General features: G+C 29.1%; 4 non-coding genes across 4 annotated transcripts; 1 reads left to right on the forward strand and 3 right to left on the reverse strand.

Moving 5' to 3' along the window:
• The first annotated feature begins 11,545 nt into the window (after positions 1-11,545).
• TRNAL-CAA (transfer RNA leucine (anticodon CAA)) lies at positions 11,546-11,629 on the forward strand. Its single transcript has one exon. It is a non-coding gene; the product is annotated as a tRNA-Leu (tRNA).
• A 1,801-nt stretch (positions 11,630-13,430) lies between these two features.
• Positions 13,431-13,737, reverse strand: LOC150023340 (signal recognition particle RNA). Its single transcript, XR_016518025.1, has one exon.
• Positions 13,738-14,171: 434 nt separating this feature from the next.
• On the reverse strand, positions 14,172-14,478 carry LOC150023341 (signal recognition particle RNA). The gene has a single exon (XR_016518014.1).
• A 434-nt stretch (positions 14,479-14,912) lies between these two features.
• On the reverse strand, positions 14,913-15,219 carry LOC150023342 (signal recognition particle RNA). The gene has a single exon (XR_016518018.1).
• Positions 15,220-15,272: the final 53 nt, after the last annotated feature.

The raw sequence follows: 15,272 nt of genomic DNA on the forward strand, positions 1-15,272 counted from the left end.
TTAAAATATTAATAAGGATAAAATAGGAAGATAATTTTGTATATAAAAAATAATTATAATGGAGAATTCTCTTTATATATAGGTATAGATGAAAACTATTTTAATTATTAATAATTTTTTAATTTTTAAAATAATATTTAATTTATACAATATATGACTAATTAATATTTTTTTAAATATTTTTTATTAATTTAATAGTAATACTTTTATGGTCTTGTACTCTTTTTAACAGATGTCAAGATTTACAATTATGTCTAACATTTAACAGTATATTTTACGTTTTTTTTTCAGTGAATAACTATTATTTGCATTAATGAATAAAAATAATAATAATAATTAATAATTAAGACTAATAGAGTGCATTAGTTAATTTTAAAAAATCAATTTGATTGCGTTTATGAATATGTGTGAGAATATTCCAATAAAACTTCATTCCAACCCATTAAAACAATACTTTGGAGAATTGAATAGAGTCATCAACTTAACATTACTCAAAGATCATTTAACATGAAGCTCATCACTTCAGTTTTGATCCTGCTACTTGTTCTTACCATTGAGATTAGTATGTTTTGTGTTCCTCATTCAATCTACTCATTAATTTGTGCTTACTAATCCTTAAAGTTACTTTTGTTATGAATAAATTTATGAAGCTGAGATTGGTGGTTTAGTATTAAATATTGTGTTTGTGATGTAGAAAATGAAGGAGCAATGAAAGTAGTAGAAGCAGGAAGGTGTGATGAGAAGTTGAATGAGGATTGTCAAGAAAGCAAGTGTGACAGTGATTGTGTGAGAAAGCATGGAAACTTAGCCAGTGGAAGGTGTAATGCCATAGAAGATTGCATTTGTCGTTTTCCTTGTTAAGTTTTCAACATTGTATTGTATAAATAAATATGGTAGATTCAAAGAAAATAAATACATATAATTGTTTTACTCAATTATTATTTTTCTACATTTTTCAATTCTTTATAAACATTTTAAGATAATTTCTTTAAATAATTTTAAAATCAAACACTTAATCAATTTAATTTAAATAATAATATATATATAAAATTTTAAAATTAAAATATTTATTACAATATTAAAAAAATCAAAAATAAACCAATCTTTAATAAAACTAACATACAATAAACAATTTAAAATTAAAATATTTGTTACAATATTATAAAATAAATAAATTTAAAATAAATAATCTTTAAAAAATTAAAATATTTTATATAACATTCAAAAAATTTAAATACGTTTTTTCTTTTCACTCAATTATTATTTTTCCACATTTTGTTAATTCTTTCTAAACTTTTTAAGATAATTTTTTTAAATAATTTTAAAATCAAACGCTTGATCAATTTAATAAATTTAATTTAACTAACTTATATCAAAGTTTTAAAAATTAAAATATTTATTACAATATTAAAATATATTAAATGTAATATGTAATAAAATAAAAAATTCAAAACTAAAATATTTATTACAATATTATAAATTAAATAATTTTAAAATAAATCATCTTTAAAATATTAATTATTTAAATATAATATATAATATTTCTTGTAGTGGCTAATAACATACTTTTGATTTATGGTATTAAATTAGCTTTTATTAATCTGAATGTACCGAATCTTAATTAGAAGTATGTACAGCTTTCTATATATTAATTTCAAATTTTTATTTTTTTATTAAAATATATAGTAGGAATTATTTTCTGGTTTTTTTTTTGGAAATTCTATTAATGAAAGGAAACGATCAAAAAAAATATGTAGAAAAAGATTGAATCTGTCACTTAGGTTAAAAAAAAAACACCACGTAATTTCTCTTATTTATATAGAATTATTATTATACTCGTTAGCACCTCATAGTTCAATGCAAGCAGTTTTTTTAAACCTATCAGTATTGTGGTTTGACCCCATTTTTTTTCCCTCACAGAAAAAAAAGTTTTAAAGGAAGTTATTTATATAATTTTAAGAATTAATTTAATTAACACGATTTTTTTAACCTTAATTAAATTTTAAAGGTTTATTTTAAAACTTCAGTAAGATAACAGATTTTTTTTAACCTTTGTTAAATTCCAAAGGTTTATTCTAAATTCTCAGCAACAAAATGATGGAGGTTTTTTTAACCTTCGTTAAATGCCAAAGATTTTTTTCTAATATCTCAGCAAAATAACAGAGTTTTCTTAACCTTCGTTGAATTCTAAAAGTTTATTTTAGAACCTCAATAAAACACTCCAGATTTTTCACACTTTAATAAATAAATATAACTAAATCTATTTATAAATAAATAATTAAAAACTACATACTTTGAATATATTTTATAACTAAATTCTCATAATTTTGCAATATTTTAAATTAAGGCATTTAATTGTGAAAGTGAGAAGTGCTAAAATTAATTTCTCCTTACAATATGTTATAACAATCTTTAGCCAAGAACACACATGACTTTGAAGCTCACATATGATAAATAATGCAATTATTTAGGATATATAAAGCAGTGATAAACATTAGTTGTTGCTGAGTTAGGTAATAGTGCCTTGTGACCCAAGTTGAGGCAATAAGGTGATGGAAGAAGCAATATTGGAGTAAGAAGAAGATAATGTTTTATTTAGTGTTTCTTCTCCTTAGATATAATAGACATAAGTATGACTGAATTGTGATTTCTTGTTAGGATTGTTGTTGGCGGCTATTGAGCATGTGCCAGAAAGCAATGTGTCTATGGTGGAAGAGAAAAGTCAGAAGGATCATTAAAGATGGTGGAAGATGGGGTTGAAGATTATTTCAAACGACAAGTCATGGTATTTTACGGATTTTACGGAGGTTTTTAAGCTCATGGTATTTAATTGAGGTTTTGAAACCCATGATATTTTACGGAGGTTCTTAAACCCATGATATTTAGTAGGGTTTCAGAAAGGCTTGTCCCGAGATTTAAAAAAAACGAAAAACACACGTTCCTCATGGATGGTTTAATTAGCGGGAAAGATTGCAGTATTAGATAAATGATTTAATAGAGAGTTTAACCATAAATAATATAAAAATAAATTCTCGTTAAAACTATTTTTTTCCTGTAGTGCCTCTAACCGCTAATTCCTCTTTTCCTTTTCTTTTTTCCTGTAGTGGTATTAAATGGTATAATAAAAGTAAAAATCATAATTACTTTAATTATATAAAAGATAATATTTAAACTATTAATTAATAATAAATCATCATAGTCATTTTAATCTAGGAGTGATAGTTTAGGAACTAATTTTTTAAAATGTAATTGAAGAATTAAAAAAAATAAAATAAAATATATATATATATATATATATATATAATTTTTGTTTACTTATTTTTAAATATTCTTTTTAGTAAATTTAAAATAAAATGTAAATAAAATAGAAAAGACAAGCTTATCTCTTACTTCCGGGAAAAACTAATAAATGAACTATCTTTTAAAATTGTTTTGAAAATATTCATTCTTATTTTTACTTTTATTTATCATTTTCACTTTTTTTTTAACAATCAGGACTAAAATGTGTTTCAGATGTAACTCTTAGTAAGAATTTGATTTTTTTTTTCCATTAATAAAAGGAAATTACCAATAAAATATGCAGAAGAAGGGTGATGACAGTTACATTTATTAAATAAAGAATGTATAGTAACTGTTCTGTGCATGAATCATCTTTATTCAGTCAACAGTCAACAAAACTGACAATAAGGAGAGTAACAGACTTTAAGCTACAATTTCCCATGCATAAAAAAACTCAAACTAATTAAGAAAATAAAATAATAAAATAAGATTGTGGAAGAAGTTAAAGCAAGTGCACTTTTGAATAATCTCAACTTTTTTCATATATATTATCTGACTCAATTAATAAACGTATTATAAAGTCCTTATTATAAGATACATATCTTTTATGTTTATATAAGGTATTTTATAATTTTTGCATCGCTTTATTTCTATTCTCCTTTCTTACTTCTACTAAATGTCATGAATATTTGTAATTTGACTTAATAAATAATAAGAAAAAAATTAAGACTAATAGAGTATACTAGTAATATTAAAAAAGTTCAACTCAATTGAATATTTTTATGAATATGTGTGATAATGCTAGTGTGTATATATATATATATATATATTCATAAACTTCATTCCAATCCATCAAAAAGATATTTGGAGAATTGAACAGAGTTACCAACTTAACATTTCTCATAGATCATTTAACATGAAGTTAATTACTTCCGTTTTGATCCTGCTACTTGTTCTTGTCGTAGATATTGGTATGTTTTTGTTTTCCTCATTCAATCTACTATTAATTTGTGCATATTAATCCTTTAATTTCATTTTTGTTGTGAATAAATTTATGAAGTTGAGAATGATTATTTAGTATTGAATATTGTGTTTATGATTTAGAGAATAAAGGAGCAATGAAAGTGGTAGATGCAAGAAGGTGTGATGAGAAGTTGAATGAAGATTGTCAAGAAAGCAAGTGTGACAGTGATTGTCGAAAAAAGCATGGAAACTTAGCGAGTGGAAGGTGTAATGCAATAGAAGATTGCATTTGTCATTTTCCTTGTTAAGTTTTTCATCGTCCAACATTGTCTTATATAAATATTACTTTATGTAATCGACAATGACGGAATCAAAGAAAATAAAATTACTCTTTTAATGTTTCTTTATTGTTTCCTTTACAAATTGCTTTGTGGTTTCAATTTAGCATCTTCAAACAAATAAGGTAAAACATCAAATGAAAGTTTTATCAATTAAAATGTTAAGAACATGATCCAACCATGTAGAATTAATTATTCATATATCAACTTAAGTTACAATAGGATGAATTAACAAGAATTTTTTTTTCCACCAACTTAAGTTATAAGTATTTGATAACACCATGTGATTTCTTTTATCTACATTCACACTACAAGAAAATATTTCGTTAGAGACCAAACATAAGTGTTAGACACATGTAAGACGCTATTAGAGTGGGTTCAAGCATTCGTAAGTGAACTAAAAAATGACATGCAACACAATGTCAGCCAAGAAGATGCAACACAGACACAAAATGCTGGCAAACAATCTTGTGTGGGCTAAACCAATGCAAAAAAAGTTGAAATACAAAAAACTTTGTTAGGGTTGGGCCGACTCTATCCTAGGTTAGGTGTAGCTAAGGTTGGATTGTATGTGGGTTGGATGAGCATGTTAGGATCAGGTCAATGCTACCTCGATTATGCTTATGCTAGGGTCATACCGAATTTGTTTAGCGAGAGTTAAGGCCTGGTCTACACTTATTAAGTGATTTAAAGGTAGGTGACCACATTTCTCCATGCCAGCTCTCGAATGCCCTCTTTTTGTCTTTCAAATCCCTAACTTTCTTTATTTGAAATCCCTTTCTGTATTCGTCCTTTGCTTCTTCAAAACTTCAAATTTGTGGCTTTCTTCTTCCTCTCTTTGTTTTCTTAAAAAAAATTCTATTGGCTTGTTGTGCGCAGATAAGGAGCTTGGGTTGTGCCTGTTTGGGTTTCTATGCGTGGAGGAAAAGTTTGGGTTGTGCTCGTTTGAGTTTGTCTGCATGGAGGAGAAACTTGGCCTTGCAAGTTGGAGTTTTTTGTTGTTGGGTGAGGTAGTGAGAAGTGTTTGAAGTTGAGGTTAATATTTGTTGAAACTAAGCTGAAGTTGGATGTTTGTAGCAAGTTATGTATTGTTGTTATTCAGATAATTTTTTTTGTTGTGTGTTCAAGAATTATTTTGAAGTTGGTTGTTTTTTCATTCAACAAATCTCTCCATGGTCACAACTTTAAGTTCAAAACTTCAAATTTAAAAAAAAAAATCAAATTAAAAAAAAAATATAAATTTTGTAGCTAGTTAATATAGGCTTATATTCTCCTTATTCTTAAAAGAAGTGTTAGAAATATTTGAAGATTTGTGTAACAATTGTGAAGAAGGATTAGGTAGTTACATACCCATCATGCTCACTCACCATCTTTTTAATTTCTCACTCCTTCTTCAACCGATTGCCATATTAAGTCCATCATTGCTCTAACGTTGGGTTCTAAATAATTTGCTATATACATTAAATATATAAAAAAATATATATGGTAAGTCGCATATTTACAAAGTTTGACACATTATAAATTATAATTAATTACTTTTTTTATCAGCAATAATTAATTACTTTTCTTAAGACCTGGACTTGGATGAAGAGCATGCTTAATCTATCCATTTTTTTTAGTGTATCTGTCTTGTTATGAATGTAAATTTTGTATATTTTAGATTTTAGGGTTTGGAATTTTACTTTTCGGATTGTAGAATTTAGAATGGATGACTAAAATATTTTTTAAAATATATCTCAAAAGAAACTATGGAGGTGCAGGAAGAAATTTTCTTACCCACTTTTTGTATGTAAAATATCCTTTTGTAGTTTTTTTTAAAAGTCTGACCCATTCTACTGACCCAATACTTTTGTTGTTTGTCACTCCCGATATCTATATATACACCATGACTTTTAAAAGCCTGGGCCCATTCTTCTGGCCCACCATACTTGCTATTCAACACTCACTTTTTATATGTACACTGTTATCGAAAAGATTGGACCCATTTGGCTGGCCCAACAAATTTGCTATTTTCGGAATTAGCAAAGTTTGGGCCAGTTAGTTTGGCCCCACATTTCTGCTATTTGCCACCTATTTTTTACATATACTATTACCAATGACTTTTATGAAAATTAAAATAAAAGATAAATAAAAATATAATTTTGGAACTATGCCTAAATAAATTTTAGATATTTGTATGATTATACGCATCATCTGATATTTAATAAAAATAATCACTTGCGTATTTAAAAAATACATTTTTTAATAAAAATGATGCAAATAGTCAACAGTGTTGGTGTATAGTTTAAACTATTTGCGCTTGCTGTATGATTCATAAAAGGGTATTAAGCATTGTAGTTCACGATGTCTTATAATCTAAATAACATGAGTTATCAAAAACGAAAATCTTAAAAAAATATGAAAAATTTTAAAAATTAACAAATCTCTTTGACTCTTAGAAATATGTATGCCCTGATTTTCTGATGTGAATGGAAATATGTAGGACTAAGGTTAATCTTTGTCATGTCAAAATAAAAAATTGAAAAATATTTTCTTTATGTTTTCATATGCATTTGTGTTTCTTTTTTGGAAAAATAAAATAAATATTCTAAAAAATCTTTGTGTTTCTTTTTTGGAAAAATAAAATAAATATTCTAAAAAATCACATTATTTTTTCATATTTAAGTAAAGATATCTTCTTAAGACGAACGTTGTATGATGTTATCACTTTTCCTACACGTAACCGACACTCCCCTTTATATTTTTCAAAGTCATATCGTCATAACCCCTGTTGCAACAATTACTGCTAGATTTTAGCTTAAAATCAATTAAAAGTTTCCTAATAGACAATGTGAGACTTCGCAACAACCCCCTTCCATAGATGCTTGTTGAACTATCGAGTTTGTTATATAAGTGAGGCATGCGATGTGGGATTTCCCATCATCCCTCTTCCACAAATACTTGTCGAACCAAGCGATCATACTAATATTGTGATTATTAAACGAGCTATAAGCATGTTAGATTTCCGCTTAAAACTAATTAGCATTAAGTGAATTTTCCCAATGCATATGTAAATTGAGGCTGCACTCAAAGTCTTGACGTAAGCAATGTAGGACTTCCCAATAGTTGTTGTAAGAATGTATGGCTTTAAACTAGAGGGGGGTGAATGGTTTAAAGAGGGTTTTCACAAACTTTTAAGCCAAGAATGAAATTACTTCGAGAAACAAATGATAAGGAAATCAGTTTGCCAAAACACAAAGCAAAAAGCACAGCACCAGAAAAACAATCGGTTGTTTCGCAGAAACAATCGGTTGTTTATACAAGTTCACAAATATTAAAACTGAATTTAAAGAGATTAAGGATAGAGAGAATGCACACAGAGGTTTATACTGGTTCACTCTAAACCCAGAGCTACATCCAGTCTTCTCATAAACCACTGAGGAAATCCACTAAGCAATCAACCGTAAATCACTTACAACACAACCAAAGAAGTGACCTTGATCCCCTCAAGAACACACATCACTTCTCAGCAACACACAGAAAGTTTATTTCAATAGTACAAAGGATTACACTTGTTATAGAACAAATCTGAAATCAATAGAAGATGAAAATCCTATCTCACACTCTTTGATCAAACTCAATCTCTAAGCAATCTCAACTTTTCAAAATCTCAAATCAGTTGTTCTTAACACAAATATGTTTTTTTGTATTTAAACAAAGTTGTTTGTTGCATAATCTCAACAAACTATTAATTGCATTTAAAAGATTGGTCAAAGCATTAAAAACTGGAGCGTAAACAGTTAGAAAATCATTTAATGCTCAGTCAAAGCACAAAACAGTTTTCTGTTATGGTACCAAAACAAACAATCGGTTGTTTCCACGAATCAATCGGTTGTTTTGGTTTTTACAGCAAGTCAACCATAAAAACAATTTTCAATCTTTCTAAAAACATCTAAGTATAAAACAATCAGTTGTTTTGACAAAACAACAGGTTGTTTTTCACTTAGTTTGAAAAACACTTTTCTTTTAAAAGGATTGAGAATGCCTATGCTTTGGATTCAATCAAGAGTGGATTATACATTAAATCTACCCCAGATCCTATCTAAAAGACAACTCAGCAACAACAAGCACAACCAGCCTTTCATCATCCTTCAAAGGGTTTGGATTCTTCAAAGCTTGAACACACTTGGTTCAACAGTTGTTACCTTAGGTTTTTTGTGGGCAAGTATTTTAACAATGCTAAAAATAGGTTCAACTTGATGTAAATGAAATTGGTCATGATTATATATTATGTTGTACTCATATTGTTTTACTAGAAGTTTTAACATTGTTTTAAGTTGGCAAGACCTCTATAAGATTAATTCATGAAGTTTTTGTATGTGTAAGTGGTTGTTATGTTTAGGTAGATCTGTGGCTAGAGACTTTCTTTAGCAAGGTAGTTATCTGACAATTGTTGGATTTTTATAAGTGTTGTAGGCTTCATATATTTTTATCTAAATTGTTTAAATTTGAACATATTTAAACAAACCTTTTGTAAATATTGAAGTATATATATTTTGTTTTCCGACAAAGAAAGGAATTTGAACCTCTTGAGTTGTTAGACTTTTTTATTATCGATAACTTGATTATCGATAAATGAGAGAGTAGAAATAACTTTATGACATGTAAGAGTTAAGTAAATCTTGGTTGTTTGTGTTTGGTGATAAACTAACTATACAAAAGAATATGATATTAATTTCAATAAAAAATATCAAGACATTAGGTTTGTGAGTTTTTTTTCTCCTTGTATAGTGTCTTATCCATTTTTACTAAGACTCCAATATAGTGTGTATTTTTATGCATTTCTAATTAATGTTTTTGTTTTATTGAAGAAAAGATAATGAGCTCAGGGTATGTTCCCCCCCCCCCCCCCCACGCCGAGACTGCCAACTCGTGCGTGGGACTATATATATTATGGGTGGCCCGACAGCGGGTGGCACGCCCAACACAAACACTTGCTAGGATATGCTCGAAATGACTCTGATACCTTATTACGAAGTGGACTTTAAGCCTAACTCAATCCCATAAAACCGGCTCATGAGGTTGAGGTTTGCACCCACTTATATACAATGAAAGGCTCTAATCTCTAACCGATGTGGGATCTCCAACAGCATATGAAAGTATGTTATTTTTCTTTCTACAAATAGTTATCGTACGTTTGATGTTGGTAGCACGTGCCTCTATTTTTTTTCTATCTTCCTTGTATGGGAGAAATATGGAAATCTCTTTTTTAAAATCCATTTTTTCCAACTCTCTCTATCTCTTGGAATTTCTCTTTTCTTCCTAATTTTATTCCTCTAAACCCTATCTCTTTCATAATCTGATCACACTTTGTAGTTGTTGGGGAGCTAAGAATCATTTTTAACCGATCATTATTTCAAATAGAGTATGTTCTTATTTACTCTATAGATTCTTTATTTTTGACATTGTTACCAATCTTTGTGGGACTAGTTAAGAAAAAAGATACCCTCAACTTGATCAACTTTATACTTATTTTTTTTTATTATGTTTGGATACTTTGCTCAGATCTCTAGGTTTTGAGTGATTCTCTTGCCTAATCGTAAACTTTCTTTAAAGCATGAAATTACAAGAAAGAGAAGTTATTTATGTTTCCAATAATATAACCTTAAGATAGATGATTTGGATGTGAAGGTGATAAGGTCACAATATCTTAATATTTTATGCAAGGAATATGTTTTGGTTTGAAAAAAATTTAAATGCTATTGTGTTTTTGGTTAATAGAGAATTACTTTAAATGCTTTGACTTTGATACTCTTATTGAGATGTTGATCTACTGGTTATATTACACATGTGAAAATATATTTTTGAAAAAAATGTAAGTATAAATAATTATTTTGCATAATAAGACTATTAAGGTAATCATGTGAAAAAGAAACTTCTAAAAGACTAAACTCTATTGTTTGGAAAATAAAATTGAAATAAAACCATTCATTAGACGATTAAGCTTACAACCATTTTACAAAGTTCTAACAAAGATTGAACCTCACGTTTGACACGAATAAATCTGATGAAAAATTAACATGATTTTATTTTTATATAATATATCTTAATCTCATTTTACAAGAAAAATATTTTATGAGTTTTATATTTTTGGACGTGACAAATAACTTTATTACATCGATGATTAACAACTATCGATGATTAACAATTCTTGAAAGTATTGAGTGGAATTTTTTTTTCTGCTTATAAGGATATTTAGGTAAAATTGTTGGAACTTTCTCATTAAAGTATCGATGATTAATGTATTTTTCTTGATGTTTAGAGCTTTCTCATTAAAGTTTTTTTTTCATACTTTATATATTTTCAATTATTTATGTAAAAAATGTGGCTAATACTCTACTTGTGTATAGAATATAAAAACACTTATTGATACATGGACTCGTACTCTTTTTTATTTATCATAATTATCCTCTAAAATTGGTTGATCAACTTATGTTGTACATTAATGGTTCATATGCATAAAATTTCTAGAACATGTTAAGTTAAAACAAATAGTTGAATACATCAATCATAATCTTATATCCAATTCCCTAAATTTCCGAGTCATCTAAGTTTTGTTATATGACTCATTCTAAAACTTTTAAAATGAATTAATAAGTTATGTTATTTTATTTAAAAAATTAATCAAGTGACTAATAAACCATGTGAATTAAACAAGTTATTTTACTAACAAATCATATACGTACTCAATTTTTTTTTATTTGAATGCCATCGGACTAAATTCCTTTTTCCTTATAAATATAATTTAATTAAAATTATTGTGATTGATTAGATGTACTTCTTATATAGGTTCATGAAATATACAACTAATTCATATTAAAATAAGATATAATTTACTTAAAATTATTATAATTGCTGACATGCACATACTCATGTAGCTTTAATACTGTTATTTATATACACAATATGCAAAATCCTTCAAAAGTGTCAGGATGGCCGAGTGGTCTAAGGCGCCAGACTCAAGTTCTGGTCTTCGAGAGAGGGCGTGGGTTCAAATCCCACTTCTGACATTTCATATTTTTAATGCTTATAATTTTATTTTATTTTTATATTTTTTGGGGTAGATTGTACACGAAGTTTCAATAAAATAATAAAACAAAGACAAATAGGTTCAAGGTTGAAAAACTTCCCATTAATAACTTGACTTTTACATAAACAACAAGGAAAATGATGAACAAAAGCTTTTAAAAAATACAAGTGATTAAGATGAGTATGACCAATGCTTAAGATGAGTATGATCAGAGCTTAAGATTAATAGATGGCTTACACTACAAGAAAATCATTAAATAAAAATTAATTTTATAGGCAAAAAATAATTAATTGTTATATTTACTAAAATAGTACTAATTTGATAAGTATAACTATTTTTTGTCTCTAAAATTTGTTCCTATTTAAATATTTTTCAGTACTAATGGTCTTCAATAGCTACACAAATAACTCTTTTGAGCAAAGAAAGACCAACATTTAGGCTTCCATCTAATCTGTTCTTAGAATTATTTATTAATAGGTGGTATAGTTTACCTATGTATCGCTTTTTGTTAACATATGAGTTTTAGTCTAGTCCCCCACCTTTTTGTATTTCTTTTTTTTCCGTTTTTTTACTAATACTTTTTTCATGTGATGGCAAATGATTGTTGTTATATGAGGTGTAAGTCTATCTGAGATGTCAAGTAGCATAGTGATGCCTAACATGAAAGCTTTTTATAAATAAATAAAAAATAAAAAAAGACCAACATTCTCCTCCCTCTTCCACTCTAAACTCACATCCAAGTAATTCGGAGAAGTCTTCCATTCGCTATTTATATTACTTGGAAATTTTAGGAAGAAAAGCATTGACCATTGTATGTTGGTTCCCTCCATCATCCAACCTTTCTTCACACTTTCAGTTTCTATTTGACTACTAAACCACATGGCCAAGTAATGTCATAAATTATCAAAAGTGTTTCAAATATCTTTGCTTATAAAGGCAAGGTCAAAATTTGTCAATAATAGAAATTTTGCCTTTTCTTAACCTTGTTCTAGGAATAAATAAATTTCAAAAGTATATGTTTTCTCTATGGTGTGAGGTGTTTTTAGGGAAAATTATTTCCTAGATTTTCTCTTATTATATATAGACACATTATTACTCAATACATATAACCCACGTATCCCAATTTCGTGCGAATGAATTTTGAATTCTATTGATATATATATATATATATATTCTTTATTTTTTTTAATAAAACTAATCCTAGTATACTCAACTTAATTGATTTCATAAAAATATAAAGTTACACATACACACAAAGTAGCACATCCCACTTCTGACACTAAAATACTTTTTCGTCAAAATTTATAATGCTTATAACATTTTTTCCCTTTATACTTTTTTTAATTTATAAAATAATATTTTCTTGAGATTCTTCTGTTAGATACCTTCATTATTTATTTTTAATTTTTGAAAAAATAATAGATCCTCCAATAAAAAGACAATATCGCGTTTGTCCATTCATATTACTACTCCATGAGTAATAAAATACATAGAGTTTTAGTATCACCTTTAATATTTAACAACGTTTCAATTATCAATACAAAAAGCTTGCAGAATTTGATAAATGAATAACATAATTTTATTCACACGGACACAATTGAATAACATATGGTAATTTAGTGTCACCTTTATCTTCTTAAAATACACCTTATTACTAGACCTTTTTAATATTGAAATTTATCTTGTTAGAAATGGAAATGGTCATTTAGAGTAACACGTTAAACTCTTTTCTCTAATAGGGATGTGATTAAAAAGGAGCATGCAATGGTTGTGTATGTAAAAAAGGGGAAGGTCCAAGCAACTGCGACTGACCAGGTCATCATGGAGTGTGGTTGCAGCAACTTGTTATCCCTCTGTTGTTGGGAGGTAGAGGTAATCGCTGCTCTGTGAAACCAGCCTCACGCCGTGCCCTCTTGTCTAAGAGTGATGACACCTAAGCCTTCGCACAAGTCCCTCCAACACTCAACTCTCGACTCGGAATGGGCAAGCCAACTTCTAGCAGCCACAACTCCAACCAGGGAGTCAAAGAACTGTCCCATCACCTTCATGACCCCACTTGGGTTACAAGCTCAAGTTACTTAGCTCGGCGAACTCACAACCTTGTCGGTCACTTTATAAAGTTTCTTTTCTTTCACATGCTTTACCATGTGGGACTTTTACATTACATTACCTAAATCGTAACGTGTACCAACCATTGTACAAAAATGTGCTTCCATTACACCAACATCATTCATACACTATATTTTCTTTTTCAATTTTTAAAATATAATATCTCCTCCAATAAAAAGACAATATTTTGTAATAAAATGTTTTTCGATTCCGTATCCTTCCCAATGGGCAATAAAATACCTAAAGTTTAATTGCCACCTTTATCCTCATAAAACACACCTTATTACTAGGCCTTTTTAATATTAAAATTTATCTTGTTAGAAATGGATATGGTCATTTAGTGTAACACGTTAAGCTCTTTTCTCTAATAGGGATGTGATTAAAAAGGAGCGTGCAATGGTTGTGTATGTTAAAAAGGTGAAGGTCCAAGCAACTCCGACTGACCAGGTCATCGTGGAGCGTGGTTACAGCAGCTTGTTATCCCTCCGCTGTTGGGAGGTAGAGGTAATCGCTGCTCTGTGAAACCAGCCTCACGCAGTGCCCTCTTGTCTAAGAGTGATGACACCTATGCCTTCGCACAAGTCCCTCCAACACTCAACTCTCGACTCGGAATGGGCAAGCCAACTTTTAGCAGCCACAACTCCAACCAGGGAGTCAAAGAACTGTCCCATCACCTTCATGCCCCCACTTGGGTTACAAGCTCAAGTTACTTAGCTCGGCGAATTCACAACCTTGTCGGTCACTTTATAAAGTTTCTTTTCTTTCACATGCTTTACCATGTGGGACTTTTACATTACATTACCTAAACGGTAACGTGTACCAACCATTGTACAAAAATGTGCTTCCATTACACCAACATCATTCATACACTATATTTTCTTTTTCAATTTTTAAAATATAATATCTCCAACAATAAAAAGACAATATTTTGTAATAAAATGTTTTTCGATTCCGTATCCTTCCCAATGGGCAATAAAATACCCAAAGTTTTATTGCCACCTTTATCCTCATAAAATACACCTTATGACTAGGCCTTTTTAATATTAAAATTTATCTTGTTAGAAATGGATATGGTCATTTAGTGTAACACGTTAAGCTCTTTTCTCTAATAGGGATGTGATTAAAAAGGAACGTGCAATGGTTGTGTATGTTAAAAAGGTGCAGGTCCAAGCAACTCCGACTGACCAGGTCATCGTGGAGCGTGGTTGCAGCAGCTTGTTATCCCTCCGCTGTTGGGAGGTAGAGGTAATCGCTGCTCTGTGAAACCAGCCTCACGCAGTGCCCTCTTGTCTAAGAGTGATGACACCTATGCCTTCGCACAAGTCCCTCCAACACTCAACTCTCGACTCGGAATGGGCAAGCCAACTTTTAGCAGCCACAACTCCAACCAGGGAGTCAAAGAACTGTCCCATCACCTTCATGCCCCCACTTGGGTTACAAGCTCAAGTTACTTAGCTCGGCGAACTCACAACCTTGTCGGTCACTTTATAAAGTTTCTTTTCTTTCACATGCTT

The sequence above is a fragment of the Phaseolus vulgaris genome, chromosome 11 (assembly GCF_051622355.1).
Source record: "Phaseolus vulgaris cultivar YP4 chromosome 11, ASM5162235v1, whole genome shotgun sequence".
In the NCBI taxonomy this organism is placed as follows: Eukaryota; Viridiplantae; Streptophyta; class Magnoliopsida; order Fabales; family Fabaceae; genus Phaseolus; species Phaseolus vulgaris.